This window comes from Ranitomeya imitator, chromosome 2, assembly GCF_032444005.1.
Source record: "Ranitomeya imitator isolate aRanImi1 chromosome 2, aRanImi1.pri, whole genome shotgun sequence".
Taxonomy (NCBI): Eukaryota; Metazoa; Chordata; class Amphibia; order Anura; family Dendrobatidae; genus Ranitomeya; species Ranitomeya imitator.
This window is the reverse complement of record NC_091283.1, coordinates 180,842,731-180,857,651: the sequence shown is the minus strand read 5'-3', so window position 1 is coordinate 180,857,651 and position 14,921 is coordinate 180,842,731.

Below are 14,921 nucleotides of genomic sequence, written 5' to 3'. Positions count from 1 at the left end.
TGCACAAATTGCAACTTTTTGAGCTTTCATGCTGCTCACACCACTTGTAAAAAATGAGTGGGAAAGTTATTATGATTAGCCATCTACCGTAGGTCAAATTTCTGAATTGCAGTTTCACAATTCTCACTCCAGTAGGGGGCACCGGAGTAAAAAATTGGAGAAACAGCTCTGGAGATCAACACAGCAAAAAACCTTAGAAATTCCACTCCTGGCACTTTTTTTCTATCCAGCATGCTCTGGGTATGTTATTGTTTCCTTTTCCCCCCTCCATTGGCTTCTCTATGGCTCTTAAAATTACCGTCACAAATGTTTGTAAAGAAAAAAATGTTTTTTATCACTTGAAAAAAAAAAATTAAGAACAAAGAAGAGTTTATGGCCGTTGAGAAAGTTTCCTCAAAACCAAGCACTTTGGAAACTGCAGAAAAATAATAGCCACATAGGGGTTGGATGAGACGAGCGCGTTTTCCGTCTGTGCACGGCAGACCACACACACAACAGTTGTAAGCAACGTTTCAGTGCCCAATCTACAATTTTCCACATGGACCGAAACCACCCCTCCCCCCAAAACAAAACAAGCAACATGCATTAATCTTGTGTGTTTTAATAACCCAGTATAGTCGTGACTATAGGGTATGATAGACATTGAGAAGAAGTGTAAGTGTAATATACTTAACGTACAGAAATCAAATGCATAGTGTTTGTGAAAGACCTGCCCAGCTATAGACAGATATAGTTAAAGTTCGGGACTAGCCCATAGTGGAAGGGGAAAATCTAAGTAAAAAGGTGATAGTTCCTTTTAGTTAGTCAAATAGGTAGTTTGTTAACTAAGGTGACAGGGTCAAGTTCAAGGTGCCATGGGCTGATAGCAAAAGCGAGAATCTAATGTTCTGGGCAGGGCAAGGCCTTATAAAATCTGCTGTCACATTCCTGCAATATCCAGAGCTCAAAGCTCTATACAGGTGCTGTGAAGAACGTCTCCTCCCCTGGCATACAGAGGAAGATGGACGTGGAACTGCATGTGGCGGGGTAACGGATCTCGGGTGTACTGCGCAAGTGAGAAAAATATAGGCACAAATTCAATATATGGGATCAAATAACTAAAAATGGGCATGTGTAAATGTATTCACCCCTTTTGCTATGGAGCCCCTAAAAATTTCTGGTGGCAGCAATTCCCTTCATGTGTCACATACTTAGTGACAGGAAGTCCCCCTGTGTGCAATCTAAGTGTCACATATATGTCAGTATATGCCCTTTATGTTTTCTGAAAGGCCAGAGAGGCTGTAACACCATTAACAAGATACATCACTGACCAAACACCATGAAGACCAAGGAGATCTCCAAACAACCCCATCAAGACCAAGGACATGTCCAAACAACCCCATGGAGACCAAGGGCATCTCCAAACAACCCCATGAAGACCAAGGACATCTCCAAACAACTCCATGAAGACCAAGGACATCTCCAAACAACCCCATGAAGACCAAGGACATCTCCAAACAACCCCATGAAGACCTAGGACATCTCCAAACAACCCCATGAAGACCAAGGACATCTCCAAACAACCTCATGAAGACCAAGGACATCTCCAAACAACCCCATGAAGACCATGGACATCTCCAAACAAGTCAGGGAAAAGTTTTTGAGAAGTACCGGTCAGTTTTAGGTTATTGAAAAATATCCCAATCTCTGGTACCACAACAAACCTGCCAAGAGAGGGCCGTCACTAAAACTCTCAGCCTGGGCAAGGAGGACATTAAACCAGAGAGGCAGCACAGAGAACAAAGGTAACCCTGAAAGAGCTGCAGAGACTGGAGTCTCTGTCCATGAGACAACAATAAGCCGTATGCTGCATAGAGGTGGCATTTATGGAAGAATGGACAGAAAAAGCCTTTATTTACAATTTTTGTAAGGTTTGTTTTGAGTTTTACAAAAGACGTGGGAGACTCCCCCCAATGTATGGAGGAAGGTGATGTGGTCGGATTAGATAAAAATTGGTCTTTTTGTCCACCAAGGTAAATGCTGTCTGGTGTCAAACCAACACAGCTCATCACTCCAAGAACACCATTCCTACAGTGAAACATGGCAGCATCATGATGGGGGAATGTTTTTCGGCAGTAGGGACGGGGAAAATGGTTCGAGTCGAGGGGAAGATGGATGGTGCGAAATAAAGGAATATTCTTGAGCAAATCCTGTTTAAGTCTATCAGTTGAAACTGGGACGGAAGTTCACCTTCCAACAAGACAATGAGGCAGAGTTTACTACTAAAGCAACACTTGAGTGGTTTAAGGGGAAACGTGTAAATGTTTTGCAGTGGCTTAAGGTACCGTCACACTAAGCGACGCTGCAGCGATACCGACAACGATGTCGATCACTGCAGCGTCGCTATTTGGTTGCTGGAGAGCTGTCACACAGACAGCTCTCCAGCGACCAACGATCCTGAAGTCCCCGGGTAACCAGGGTAAACATCGGGTTACTAAGCGCAGGGCCGCGCTTAGTAACCCGATGTTTACCCTGGTTACCGTTGTAAATGTAAAAAAAACAAACACTACATACTTACATTCCGGTGTCTGGTCAGGTCCCTCGCCTTCAGCTTCCAGCACTGACTGAGCGCCGGCCGTAAAGCAGAGCACAGCTGTGACGTCACTGCTGCACAGCGTGCTTTACGGCCGGCCGGCGCTCACCAGTCAGTGCGGGAAGCTGAAGGCGAGGGACATGACCAGACACCGGAATGTAAGTATGTAGTGTTTGTTTTTTTACATTTACGCTGGTAACCAGGGTAAACATCGGGTTACTAAGTGCGGCCCTGCGCTTAGTAACCCGATGTTTACCCTGGTTACCAGTGACGACATCGCTGAATCGGCGTCACACACGCCGATTCAGCGATGTCAGCGGGAGATCCAGCGACAAAATAAAGTGCTGGACTTTCCCCAGCGACCAACGATCTCCCAGCAGGGGCCTGATCGTTGGTCATTGTCACACATAACGATTTAGTTAACGATATCGTTGCTACGTCACAAAAAGCAACGATATCGTTAACGATATCGTTATGTGTGACGGTACCCTTAGTCAATGCCCAGACCTTAATCCAATTGAGAATCTGTGGTCAGACTTGAATATTGCTGTCCACGAGAGGAAACCTTCTAGCTTGAAGGACCTGGAACAGTTTTGCCTTGAGGAATGGGCAAAAATCCCAGTGGCAAGATATGTAAAGCTCATCGAGACTTATCCAAAGCGTCTTACAACTGTAATTCCCACCAAAGGAGGATCTACAAAGCGCTGACTTTAGGGGGGTGAATAGTTATGCACACTGAGGTTTTCAGTTATTTTGTCCTATTTTTTGTTTGCTTTACAATAAAAAGAAAACCAAATGTTCACGGCAGTAGACATGTTCTTTACATGAACTGATGCAAACCCTCCAAAAACAAACGGAAAAAAAGTGACATTCCAGGTTGTATTTACGAACACATTACAATTCTGTAGCATCATTTCCAAACGATTAATAACGGCTGAGTAAAAAAACAAAACAAAACAGATTGTATACGAGCAGTATATGGACGAAAAGTGAGAACAAAAATTGTTCCACTTTTCTGGATGAGAATGGGGCCGTTTTTTTGTATACCCTTGTGTGACCCCAGCCTAATGAAAAGTTGAGCAACTTCCACCCCCCTAACCCATCTCAAGATCTCTGTTTGCCGAGAGTGGATGAAAGTTTTCATCGATGTATCCAGAGAGACTAAAAAACCCAACAAAGTACAGATATACAGATTTTCACAGCGGACACTCTGCTGCCAATGTCAGCGGCATAAACCGTTCTCTGTGACACATTGTAACAAACTATGAGGAACGGAGAGAGACGTCTTATGCGGATGTGCTTATATACAGAGGATGGTCTAGACTGGATAGTAAAGTCGCAACATTACAGCTGCAGCCCCAAAAGTGAAAAATCAGGTTGTGTTGAAAAAAAAAAAAAAAAGCACGTTCTGCTTGGGCACACGAAGAATAGTGGCAGTAGACCAGCACAGACCCTGTTTGTTTGCATAGCAGTATAAAATAGGCATGCTCTAATCTGGGAAAAGTCATTGCACAGGAGGAGGAGAAGGTGAACTGTGACATCACCTTTTGTGAATGGTGGATCCTGTGTTATCTACTGTATATAGAGGTGATATCAGTCATTGTACAGGAGGAGGTGAGCTGTGACATCACCTATTGTGAATGATGAATCCTGTGTTATCTACTGTGTTATCTGTCATTGTACAGGAGGAGGAGGTGAGCTGTGATATCACCTATTGTGAATGGTGGATCCTGTGTTATCTGCTGTATATAGAGGTATTATCAGTCATTGTACAGGAGGAGGAGGTGAGCTGTGATGTCACCTTTTGTGAATGGTGGATCCTGTGTTATCTACTGTATATAGAGGTGTTATCAGTCATTGTACAGGAGGAGGAGGTGAGCTGTGACCACCAATTGTAAATGGTGGATCCTGTGTTATCTACTGTATATAGAGGTGTTATCAGTCATTGTACAGGAGGAGGAGATGAGCTGTGATGTCACCTTTTGTGAATGGTGGATCCTGTGTTATCTACTGTATATAGATGTGTTATCAGTCATTGTACAGGAGGAGGAGGTGAGCTGTGACATCACATATTGTGAATGGTGGATCCTGTGTTATCTACTGTATATAGAGGTGTTATCAGTCATTGTACAGGAGGAGGAGATGAGCTGTGACATCACCTATTGTGAATGATGGATCCTGTGTTATCTACTGTATAAAGAGGTGTTATCGGTCATTGTACAGGAGGGAAGGGGGTGAGCTGTGATATCCCCTATTGTGAATGGTGGATCATGTGTTATCTACTGTATATAGAGATGTTATCAGTCATTGTACAGGAGGAGGAGGTGAGCTGTGACATCAGCTATTGTGAATAGTGGATCCTGTGTTATCTGCTGTCAGGGATATATCCTTCAATATAATTCAAGAATTGGAGGTAGCACACCATTCAGAGTGAAAAAGAAATCCTGTATAATGACCGGTCATGGCAACGTTTCGGTTCTTGAGTGAGAACCATTCTCTCAGGATTTTTTTACACTCTGAACAATGTGCTACCTCCAATTCTTGAAGTATATATTTATATACACGTGCACATGCAGGGCTGTACATAAAATCATGGGACTCAGTAGAAAGAGTCCTTACTGAGCATCGCCCACATCTCCAACCTGTTAAAAGAAAAAAAAATTGGTGGAGTAAGCAGAGTCATGACGCTTTGGTGCAGTCAAGGAAGGGCATACATCACAACCAGAAACCGTATCCCCACAGTCGCTCCCCACCCACAGTATGGTGCCCCATCTAGCTGCATTTCGCAGATAGACTGCTCCTCCCTGTGCACCGTGTGGACTCTGCCATCAGGCGCAATCTAATGAAATAACTGACTGCTGTGTGTGCCCAAACTCATACACACAGGCCAAGTGATGGAACGGGAAGCGACACCTCATGTCCACATAAAGAGATAAAGTGACGCTCACCATTTGTAAAACATGATGTTTATTAAGTATCCATCCAACAGGTGGCGTAATAGAGTCAAAGTCCTCTTTATCTCTGGAGAGGCAATTTGCATATTAAAAAGAATAGGCAGCAGAAGAGAAGCAATGCCTCCGTTTGAAGATGGACGCAGATACCTTTGAAATTGAGAAGCTGGGAATTAAATGGGGGTGGTATAATAATCAGCACCAGGTTCCCGAATATACGAGCCCCATAGAGGCCACGTGGCATGCCGCTGTAAGCAGCACATTACTGACGATATGGAAAATAAAAAATTAAAATGTCACCGTCCGTTTCTGTAGAGCAGAGGCAGTGAGTCAAGCACAAAAGTTTTTTTTTATCATTAAACACCAATTAGGGAACTCAGTGCACCCTGGGTGTGGCCAAGAGGCTTTGTGCAAAAATCCACCCACTGGTTTTGCATGTCTCCGCCTTCTTCACTGATGATTGACAGTACTGCCTCTGCAGCTCGTGCTCGCTCCACGTACTGCCACTATATAGATAGAGGAAAAAATTCCTGTAGTAGAAATTTCTGCAAGAAAAAAACAACAAAAAAAAACGTAACACTAACTAAAAAGCTAATTTTTGGACATTCGTGACTTCTTTAACCATTTCCTACTTTACTATGTCTAAAAGATCGGTTACCCCAGTAGGGTCTTTAAAAATAATGTTATACGCCCTTGCTTTTACTTTAAAGCAATTTCTAGAGTTGCAAATGTCAACACCATCGTCATTATTTCCTGGGGGGCAGCACTAAACGCTAAGGAGGATATAGTGCATGAGTTTACTGAAAGTAGTCAAAATACATGTCTGATACACAGGGCGCCCCGCAGGATTGGGCCTCATTCAGATGTCCGACAAAAAAAAAAAATTGTTTGATTAGTGCTTCCACTAAAGTAGAATATCATCAAAAAGTTAATTTCAGTTCTTCAATAAAAGTGAAACTCATTATATATAGTCACTACAGAGTGATCTATTTCACGTGTTTATTTCTGTTAATGTTGATGATTATGGCTTACAGTCAATGAAAACCCAAAAGTCATTATCTCAGTAAATTAGAATACTTTATAACACCAGCTTGAAAAATGATTTTAATATCCGAAATGATGGCCTACTGAAATGTATGTTCAGTAAATGACTCAATACTTGGTCGGGCTCCTTCTGCATCAATTACTGCATCAATGCGGCGTGGCATGGAGGCGACCAGCCTGTGGCACTGCTGAGGGGTTATGGAAGCCCAGGTTGCTTTGATAGCAGCCTTCAGCTCTTCTGCATTGTTGGGTCTGGTGTCTCATCTTCCTCTTGACAATACTCCATAGATTCTCTGTGGGGTTAAGGTCAGGCGAGTTTGCTGCCAATCAAGCACAGTGATACTGTTGTTTGTAAACCAGGTATTGGTACTTTTGGCAGTGTGGACAGGTGCCAAGTCCTGCTGGGGAATAAGATTTCCATCTCCAAAAAGCTTGTCGGCAGAGGGAAGCATGAAGTGCTCTTCCTGGTAGACGGCTGCTCTGACTTTGGTCTTGATAAAACACAGTGGACCTACACCAGCAGATGACATGGCTCCCCAAACCATCACTGATTGTGGACACTTCACATTAGACCTCCAGCAGCTTGGATTGTGGCCTCTCCACTCTTCCTCCAGACTCTGGGACCTTGATTTCCAAATGAAATGCAAAATTTACTTATTGGATTCACACATCTGTCTGTGATGCACAAAACAACCGATGGGTTCTGACCCAAACTCAACATCTTCAGCTAGTCTGTCTATGCATCTTGGTCGATACCTGGACAACGAAATCCGAATGTGCGAGTCCGGCCTAGGGCAGAGGATCCTTTTTTATTCACTCGAAGGCAGAGGAGTAGTTACTCTGAATACACTCGTGCCCTGTTGCCCAACGAGTCTCTGTGCCACATAATTGGGTTGTCCGGGTTTGGCTCTATATGACTGCAGACTTGTGAATCCTCACAGCACGCACTGTCCAGATTCTGTGGTACCGGCAGTCAGTGACCACAAGCCTGTGGTATGCATTCTTCCGGCCGCATTCCAACTAGATGTGTGACGCTGTACAAGTCTAGTTGGAATGTGGCCTGAAGTATGCATATCACATGCTTGTGGTCACTGACTGCGCACACTGAGGATTCACAAATCTACAATCACAGAGCCAATATATGTTTATACATCTGCCCAATATACACACCTGCACATTTACCATGCATCAGCACACCGCTATTAATGAATGCATGAACTCCAATACTGCTGGCATTAAAACTCATCACTTAACATAACAACCAAAGAGATGCCAAATGTCTGGTCAGCGAGAACCTGACTGTTCTGAATGCCACAGATCACTCCTGTTTGAAAGGAGTGCTGGTTGTGCAACAAATACAGTCATGGCTTACAAGACTGAGAATCAGCTTTTAGCAACTGTCTGGGGTCCCATAGAGTGTAAATGGAGCAGTATTGTGCTCCAAGACTGACACTTCAAGACCCCTCAGTCATCTTGTATTCTGGAGTCCCAGGTTAACAGTGTTAGATGATGTGTAGAAGTGTATTTTATATAAAATTAGGAATTTTTAGTTTACTTATCAAAATCTTAAAGAAAAAATACACCAATAATAGGTGATGTCACAGCTCACCTTCTACTCCTCCTGTACAATGACTGATAACACCTCTATACACAGTAGATAACAGGATCCACCATTCACAATAGGTGATGTCACAGCTCACCTCCTCCTCCTGTACAATGACTGATGACACCTCCATATACAGTAGATAACATGATCCACCAATCACAATAGGTGATGTCACAGCTCACCTCCTCCTCCTGTACAATGACTGATGACACCTCCATATACAGTAGAGAACAGAGGATCCACCATTCACAATAGGTGATGTCACAGCTCACCTCCTCCTCCTGTACAATGACTGATGACACCACTATATACAGTAGATAACACAGTATTCACAATAGGTGATGTCACAGCTCACCTCCTCCTGTACTATGACTGATAGCACCTCTATATACAGTAGATAACAGGATCCACCATACACAATAGGTGATGTCACAGCTCACCTCCTCCTCCTGTACAATGACTGATAACACCATACCTCCTAACTTTTGAAGAAGGCAAAGAGGGACAAAGGCAGCGGCGCACGCAGCATTTTAGGCCATGCCCCTGACCACTCCCATTTCACAACTAGTCACACCCATATCCACACCCCAACAGCACCCATTTAGCACTGCTGATCAGTGTTTCATAAACATTATAAACCAAAAAAAATATGGCCATACAGTGCTCCATACTGTATGATGGCCCCACATGATGCTCAATACTGTATAATGACCCTCATGATGCTCAATACTGTATAATGGCCCCACATGATGCTCAATACTGTATAATGGCCCCACATGATGCTCAATACTGTATAATGGCCCCACATGATGCTCAATACTGTATAATGGCCCCACATGATGCTCAATACTGTATAATGGCCACACGATGCTCCACACTGTATATTGGCCTCTCAGTGCTCCATACTGTATAATGACCCCACGAGACGATGCCAGTGTACAGTCAGGGCTGTAGATGTGGCCCATTGCACATTGCAATGTAGCCCAGCTCTGCTAACTCTGCATGCACTCAGACAAAACCACTATCTACCGGCTCCACTTCATAACTGCTGTGGTATATAAAGGAGATTATAGATAGATACTGTATATACACTGTTCCTATGACTAACAGGCTCCACTGGATTGCTCTAACTGCTGCCACTACTCTCCTGGTTATAATGCCTTGTACTGTAAGCGGAGCAGGACCAGCTGCATGTATTTGTGCAGTACACATACTCACGTACCTCAGAATGTCCTCTCTCCCTCTCTGAACCACCGCTGGAAGAAGAAGATACGGAGGGATGTGGCTTAATACAAGGGGGCGTGGTTTAATACAAGGGGTGTGTCGGCTGCTCCTGATGGCTGTGCGGGAGAAGCAGAGTCCCGTGGGGGACTGCGGGGCGCAGCCTCAAAATCGGGACAGTCCCACAGTATGAGGGACGGTTGGGAGCTATGGATAACACAGGATCCACCATTCACAATAGATGATGTCACAGCTCCCCCCTTCCTTCACAATGACCTTTGGACACGCTCATTACACACTTCAATACAAAAAATGGAGTCGGAGTCTGATCATTGCTGCTAATATACATGTGCATTTCCTGAAACAACAGGAAGTTAGATCCTAGAAAAGCCCCAATGGCCGGTGTGAGAATTGCAAGATTTCTAAATTTGCATTTTTGATAAAGAATTAAAGATTGTTGTATGGGGGAAAAATGATTTTAACTATGTCATATTCTTGTGGCACATTCCATGAAAGGATGAATGGCTTAAAAGTTTTGCTTCATTGACAAATTTAGAGAGTAGAGATCTTTGTCTTCCTCTTTACAAGCAGGTTTAGTTGGATTGTATGAGAATAGAAGGGGCATTTCTGTTTCCCCCCAGATTCAGTGCCACATTTGTCCTTGAGACCTATCTGGTGTTCAGTAGAACTGAATGTGACTGAGCCGCAGTACCACATACAGCCTGTGGACACGAGTGGAGCAGTTTCTGCTCAGCAATAAAAGGAAGTGTAAGCGGTGATTGACCAGATTGATATGGGGTAAATCTGAAGGCAAGTCATCAGCTTGGATTCTTTGCCATGTTCCTCGCACCATTACTGATGATGAAGTGTGGAATTGGCACTGATAATAGGGGATCCTGCTGCCATAAAGGGGGGAATTTTGCCCATTACTTAGGTAGGTGGCACTTATATCAACATGATGCCAAGACCCAAGGCTTCCCAGCAGAACATTGCCCCATCACCCATATTGCACCCTTGGGTGATGCACACGATGGAGAATGTAAGTCATCAGACCCGGCCGCCTTCTACCATTTCTCTGTAATCTGGTTCTGATGCTCAGGTGCCCATTATATGTGCATTTGTGGAGGGTAGGGGCCATTACAAGCACCCGCAGTCTACTATGTCTGAGTGTCCGCCTCCAGTAGGTGTACATGCCTGAAAACGATGCACAACAGAGCGCACAATCTACGGCCCCATCAGCGCATGCACCTGAATCACACTTTGTGGGGGGCTCGGCCGTGAGCACCGACTTGACCAACAAATGGGTGCCAAAACAGTGTGCAAGCACCTTTACGGTTTCTCATTTTTTCCTGCTTCGAACACATGGACTTCCAAATCTAACTGTTCAAGAAGATGTTCTGCAGCAGTTTATGTGTAGAGGATGGTGTTCTGTAGAGTAATGGGAAGGTCCACCACTGATTCGATAAAAGGATTATTCCCAAAATTGTAAAATTACTCCATAGCCAAGGATAGGGGATCACTTACTGATCGCTGGGGACCAACTGTTGGGATAACCAGGAGATTTTTAGAGTTGGGCTCTGGATCCCAGGAACCAGGTTCCGCAGAGCGCTCTCCCACATGGAGGTGCACATTCCCAGCCTCTACGCCATGCATTGCGCATGGGACTGCTGGAGAAAGCAAAGTGCTCCATTCATACCTTCTCCGACAGACAGGGTGAGCAAGTGCACATCCACTTTTTTTTTTTTTTAACCTGGTTCCTAGGATCCAGAGGCCATTTTTTGGGGTCCTGTTCTCGGAATCACAGCGATTAACAAATGATCCCTTATAATATGGATAAAATTTTAGGACTATCCCGTTCATATACGTCACCGTCTGATGTGACTAACTTGATTCTTTCCAGCACCTCATGCACTGTGACCTTCTTCTGCAGCAGCCGGGATGTAGTTTTGTGTAAAAAATACACTGCAGCTGCTGAAGAACCTCTTTTTAAAAGGAGGTGATCGTAGAGAAAAGGAGCTCCGTATAAAAGTAATGATTGGTGCCTATTAGTGATGAGCGAGCATGCTCAGGTGCTAGCTGTGCGTCTTCGGCGTGCTCAAATAATATGTTCGAGTCCCCGCTGCTGCGTGTGTCGCAGCTGTTTGACAGACGCAACACGTGAAGGCGTTTCCTGTTAGTTAGACAATCCCCGCATGTGTTGTGGTTGTCGAATAGCCGTGAGATATGCAGCTGCGGGGACTCGAGCATATTATTTGAGCACACCGAAGTCACTCGATTAGCACCCAAGCATGCTCAGATGTTGTCACCAGTCGCGTAAACCTACACAAAAGGAACAGTTAAATGACAAAGTTCTGCTCTGCTACATCTTACGCAACGGAAAGTTATGCTCATCCGGGAAGCTCTTTCCAATACAATGAGAAAAGTGACGGGTCCTCCTTAAAGTCCCCAGCCTGTTTGATGTGGTCATCACCGACAGTCCCAACGCCCGCCAGCTGCTGAATATTCCGCCTTTCTCCCACCACATCCTTCCCGGGGTCTCCGCAGCATTCATTTCCCATTTATTCCCTCATCTGCACTTTTAATTCCATCTCACTCCAGGTCTCTGCACCAAGAAACAACAGAGAAGGAAAAAAAAAATAGGTGAAGAAGACCACAAGGTGGAGTTGTTAATTCCCTGACAATTACAGCTATGGATTGACATTGACCTCACATGTGAAAGTCTCCTCCTGGCTCCCTGCAGCTATTACACCCTCACTGCTGCTCATACAATGGATGGGGCCGGCTGCAATCATCAAGCTCATCCCTGGTACGAAGCGATCGCTTGTAGTCATTGCAAAATATACAGTAAAAACAGAAATACTGACAAATAAAACAACGTATCAAGTTCTGATACAGTGATGTGATCAAATTCTGCAGGGTGAGTACGCTCACGGGTTTATTTGGAGCGGATCCCTTCCAAAATCTTTACCAAAAAGACTCTTCCTATTCCATATCGCATTTGATGTTAAAGATTTTCTGCATCTATTATGATAAACTAGGGCGCAGAAAGTAATCAAGATCAAAAATTCATCAAATACTCATCGTGGGAATGTAGGTATTGGAAAAAGAAGGGTGCATGTCATCACTGTGAAGGGGATCTTGAATATTTTTTTTGGAAAAAAATGCAAGTAACCAATTTTAATGAATGGTTGCAGAAAATCTGCCACATCAAAAACTCATCATGGCAACGTAGCCTAATGGTAAGTGCGCACAGTGTCTAAGGACTCGTGCAGACGTCCATGCACATTGGTCCGCAATTTGTCTTTTTTTTACTGGCGATTCCCAATTTTTTCTTTCTTTTTCTCAATTCAAAACAATGAAGAAACAGAATGCGCTTTCTGAAGAAAAAAAAAAAACTATGGGAAATGCTCAGGAGTATTTTGTGCTTTCCCATATGCTTCTATTCTTAAGTGTGTAGCGTCCTCAGAACAGAAGACACCTGAAGAACGGTTCGCTCACTTCTTTTAGCTGCTTGGCGTCTTTTGATACTGCCTCTGTACAAATCCCTAGTTAGACCGCACATGGAGTACTGTGTCCAGTTTTGGGCACCGGTGCTCAGGAAGGATATAATGGAACTAGAGAGAGTACAAAGGAGGGCAACAAAATTAATTAAGGGGATGGGAGAACTACAATACCCAGATAGATTAGCGAAATTAGGATTATTTAGTCTAGAAAAAAGACGACTGAGGGGCGATCTAATAACCATGTATAAGTATATAAGGGGACAATACAAATATCTCGCTGAGGATCTGTTTATACCAAGGAAGGTGACGGGCACAAGGGGGCATTCTTTGCGTCTGGAGGAGAGAAGGTTTTTCCACCAACATAGAAGAGGATTCTTTACTGTTAGGGCAGTGAGAATCTGGAATTGCTTGCCTGAGGAGGTGGTGATGGCGAACTCAGTCGAGGGGTTCAAGAGAGGCCTGGATGTCTTCCTGGAGCAGAACAATATTGTATCATACAATTATTAGGTTCTGTAGAAGGACGTAGATCTGGGGATTTATTATGATGGAATATAGGCTGAACTGGATGGACAAATGTCTTTTTTCGGCCTTACTAACTATGTTACTATGTTACTATGTTACTATGTAAAAGATGATGAAAAGACTCAACACATGAGCTATGTTGGTTTTCACATAGAGATGTATATGCTTTTTTTTGCATTTATTGAGCACTTTTTTCAGATGAGTTTCGTAGCGGACTCGCCTGAAAAAGATATTGTGTGTGTACATATGCTAAAAAATACCCCAAAAAACAAGTTTGGCTTTAAAAACTCACTAATTTTTATATACATACACACATATATATATATATATATATATATATATATATATATATATATATATATATATATATATATTACACACACACACTGCTCAAAAAAAAATAAAGGGAACACTAAAATCCCACATTCTAGATGTCACTGAATGAAATATTCCAGCTGTGAATCTTTATTCATTAGTGGAATGTATTGAGAACAATAAAACCTAAAAATGATCAACATAAATCACAATTAATATCCCACGAGGTCTGGAGTTGGAATGATGCTCAAAATCAAAGTGTAAAATGAAGTTACAGGCTGATCTAACTTCAGTGGAAATGCCTCAAGACAATGAAATGATGCTCAGTAGTGTGTGTGGCCTCCATGTGCCTGTATGATCTCCCTACAACACCTGGGCATGCTCCTGATGAGGCGGCGGATGGTCTCCTGAGGGATCTCCCAGACCTGATCTAAAGCATCCGCCAACTCCTGGACTGTCTGTGGTGCAACGTGACGTTGGTGGATGGTGCGAGACATGACGTCCCAGATGTGTTCAATCGGATTCAGGTCTGGGGAACGGGTGGCCCAGTCCATAGCTTCAATGCCTTCATTTTGCAGGAACTGCTGACACACTCCAGCCACATGAGGTCTGGCAGTGTCCTGCACTAGGAGGAACCTAGCACCAGCATATAGTCTCACAAGGGGTCTGAGGATCTCATCTCGGTACCTAATGGCAGTCAGGCTACCTCTGGCGAGCACATGGAGGGCTGTGCGGCCCTTCAAAGAAATGTCACCTCACACCATTACTGACCCACTGCCAAACCGGTCATGCTGAAAGATGTTGCAGGCAGCAGATCGCTCTCCACGGCGTCTCCAGACTCTGTCACATGTGCTCAGTGTGAACCTGCTTTCATCTGTGAAGAGCACAGAGCACCAGTGGTGAATTTGCCAATCCTGGTGTTCTGTGGCTAATGCCAAGGGTCCTGCACGGTGTTGGGCTGTGAGCACAACCCCCATCTGTGGACATCAGGCACTCAGACCATCCTCATGGAGTCGGCTATGCAGCCCAGCCCCATAGAATGTAATGCAGCCAGCCCCCATAGAATGTAATGGAGCCCAGCCCCATAGAATGTAATGCAGCCAGCCCCCATAGAATGTAATGCAGCACAGCCCCCATAAAATGTAATGCAGCCAGTTCCCATTGGATGTAATGCAGCACAGCCACCA